Raw genomic sequence first — 3518 nt, forward strand, 5'->3', positions numbered from 1 at the left:
CATGTATGTTTATATATATATATATATATATATATATATATATATATATATGTATAGGTGTACGTATACCTATACACCTATACATATTTTTGTATACGTACACATACACTCACGTGTATATATATCGCATACACCTCCCCGCCATATATATATACATATGCAGACATATGTATAACGATTAATTATAGATTTCTTAGATGTATGAAAAGGCTTTCATATACAAGCACAACGCCACATATATAGAGACGGTCAACCCTCAATGTAAGTGGTGCTTAGTCCCAAATCATATGTAATGGCACGTAAACAACTTGGACCATATTTTCTGATACTCTGGTGATTCTGCCATCACCCACCTTTACTTTTATTCATACGTGCATGCATAGTAATAATTATACGCACATATATATCAGGATCGACTTCCCCATCTTCTACATCCGCAGATACAGAAACATTATCCTCTAGAACATTTTCACGTAAAACTACCATTTAACATATACATTCCAAAATAATTCACACATAGATATAGACACACATATTGTCTAGTCAATATAACTGACACTTTTACTGATTAAACGACTCAAGTTTCAAGAAAACAGGGAAAAAAAAGCCCAACTAAATAAACAAAACAAATAACAAAAAAAAAAGCCGAACAAAGAAACCAAATGACAAAGTATCAATGACTTCAGTCACCACCTTGCCAACTATAACATCAATAACAACAGCAACCACATTGACATTAATAACAACGCCCAAACGAATAATCAGCCTTTGATTACAAAAAGCTAATTCGCTATTCATATATATATATATATATCTGGCATTGGATGAGCAGGAGAGGGATATTGAGAGAAGCAGAGGAGGTAAGTGAAATAGAAAGAGAAACCAAAGTCAGATACTAAAAGAGAGAGAGAGAGCGAGAAGGGGAGGGGCAAAAAAAAGAGGGGAAGGAAGAAAGACAGAAGCGAAAAGAGTGAGTGAGAAGGAAAGACGGGAATCATTTTTGGCTCCTCACTGTCTTGTCACCCGGTTCAATTATGACGAGTAACAATAGCCTCGACACAGTTGAGAGCAGCTTTTGTGAAGCAATACGTCTATGTATGTACCGCCTGTCATATTGCTCTATATGAACTGATCGTTCCAACTCATCTTTAGCATTGAATTCGCCTCTTATATAATTAGTTATTTTCACAGCGAAAACATATACAGATTTGTTACTGATACTATACTTGGACAGATTAGAAACAATTATTATGAAATAATTATTATTGATTCTTAGGTAGGGGATTCTTTGCAGGGGAAGTGAAATATGATTCTTTGTAGGGGAAGTGAAATATGATTGTGTGAGATTGTGAGACGGACATGTTAAATTTTAAATGAACAATGTTTGACTCAATTCAATCTTCCTGATATTGAAACACATGGAGAACAATGCAAATATTTTGACCAATCAACTGGATTTAAATAAGTGAATAGATTTTTGGAATGACTTGTGCCGCGACCTCTGGATTTTCAACAACGACATTGAATATATACATGACAGAAATAATGTTACTCATAAATGTAAGATTGGTGTTTAATTTTTCAATCACTGAGGTTTAACATCATAAGATATCTAAGGCTTGTTCCTCTATTCTTGGGGTCCTCTTTCTTGTCATTTGATGATAATGAAGATAGAAGTGATATTGGAGGTGATGCTGATAATTTGATAACAACGAGTGAAAAACAACGGCAACAATTGCATCAACACTGGTAATAAATACAACAAAATATACTTAAAGCAGATGAAATAAAGAAAACGATAATTGAAATCACGAAATACTTGGCAATACGAGGTCAAACAATAGTTAATGCAGAATGAAATATATTTATAAGGAAAAGTGCTTGCTCAAAACTTCATCTTTCATCTTTTATGTGTTTTAGTCATTAGACTGCGGCTATGCTGAGACACCACGTTAAAGAATTTGATGAGTCGAACGAATCCCCCTTAGTCATTATTTCTTTTTCAATTCCTGGTACTTATTCTATCGATCCCTTTTGCTGAGGGCATAGGCACACCAACACCGGTTGTCAAGCGGTGACGGGGTACAAACAGACTCAAATACATACGTAGGACGGGCGTCTTTCATTTTCAGTCTACCAAATCCGTTCACAAGGCTTTGGTCGGCCCGCGGCTATGGTAGAAGACATTTTCCCAAGTTGCCATGCAGTGAGACTAGACCTGGAACCTTGTGGTTGGGAAGGAAACTTCTTGCTACACTGTCACAACTACACCTGTGTATGTCTTCTTTTTGCTCATCATCAAAGTCTACTTTCTACTTTATCTGATCTATCGTTTACTGATTTTGGTCATTTTAATTACAGTCACTCCTAATTCATATTTGTAAACTGTGATAGCATCGTAAATTATAGAATACAGATGTGGAGACGTGCTATAACCATTTGATAATCGGTAAAATGTAATATTAACCTTATTTCAAGGTGGCACAATGATTTAGATTTTATACGAGAGGAAGATTTGCTGTTCTGATGTTTATAACTTTGCCATAGCATAATAGAGCAAAAATCTTTTTCTATGTGTTCGTATAGTTATACCTTTCTTTTTAAAATTTCTTTTACTTAATTCTCTAAAAAAAAGGGAGTGGCTTCTAGCTAGAAATAAATTTTCATCTTATAATTTTTTATATTTATTTCTACAAAACGCTTAGTAATAAACTATTACATAAACACTTCGTGGCATTAATAACATAACCAAGTGCGTCTCTGATTATGGGCACCAATCTAAATTTATAATCTGGATAAAGTAGTCGTAGATTTTGAAGCATTTGTGTATAAATCTTCCTTTACTCACCTAGAAATGCAATGGAATGATCACGACCATTGGACCCGTAACGTTATAGTATGCTTGCATTTAGTGTATATTATACTTTTATACTTGCATTCATAGAAATGTTCCAGCGATAATTTTTGAACTGTAAGCATCAATAATAATTCTTATATCTCTCCTAAACCAGTTTTTATCCATGAATGACATTGTATATTGCTTTAAGCTGTCATATCGCTTAAGGCGGTGGTATCTTGAGGACTTGTTTAGGTAATTGCTAGCCACATGCGTAATGATTTCTACAGTATGTGATATGACCAATATTTTTGTCTTCGGCTTGGTGTTGTCTCTTGTTTGACACATATTTAGTACCTATCTCTTGATCTTGGATTGCACAAACACACCCTCAGAATATCACGTGATGTAACGTTCACGGGTCAGGGAGAGGCTACACTTCCCATCGATGTACGCGTCATTCTCATGTTTCAGGGATACATACCCACGCATAATTTCTCGCTGGTATGTAAAGTGCTCCTTCTTCATATCTATGTTTGTGTAAGAGTATACATACATACACACATACGGGCGTGCATACATACATGCATACAAATATATATGTGTATATTTATGTGTATACATATATGTATATAGATACCTGTATATATATATATATATATATATATATATATATATATAT

The 3518-nt window shown here is 34.3% G+C and overlaps 1 protein-coding gene across 1 annotated transcript in view; it reads left to right on the forward strand.

Moving 5' to 3' along the window:
* Nucleotides 1-3518, forward strand: part of LOC106879436 (proto-oncogene tyrosine-protein kinase receptor Ret) — a 391429-nt gene that overhangs the window by 140941 nt on the left and 246970 nt on the right. The gene's annotated exons all lie outside the window — the stretch shown is intronic.

The sequence above is a fragment of the Octopus bimaculoides genome, chromosome 2 (genome assembly GCF_001194135.2).
Source record: "Octopus bimaculoides isolate UCB-OBI-ISO-001 chromosome 2, ASM119413v2, whole genome shotgun sequence".
NCBI lineage: Eukaryota > Metazoa > Mollusca > Cephalopoda > Octopoda > Octopodidae > Octopus > Octopus bimaculoides.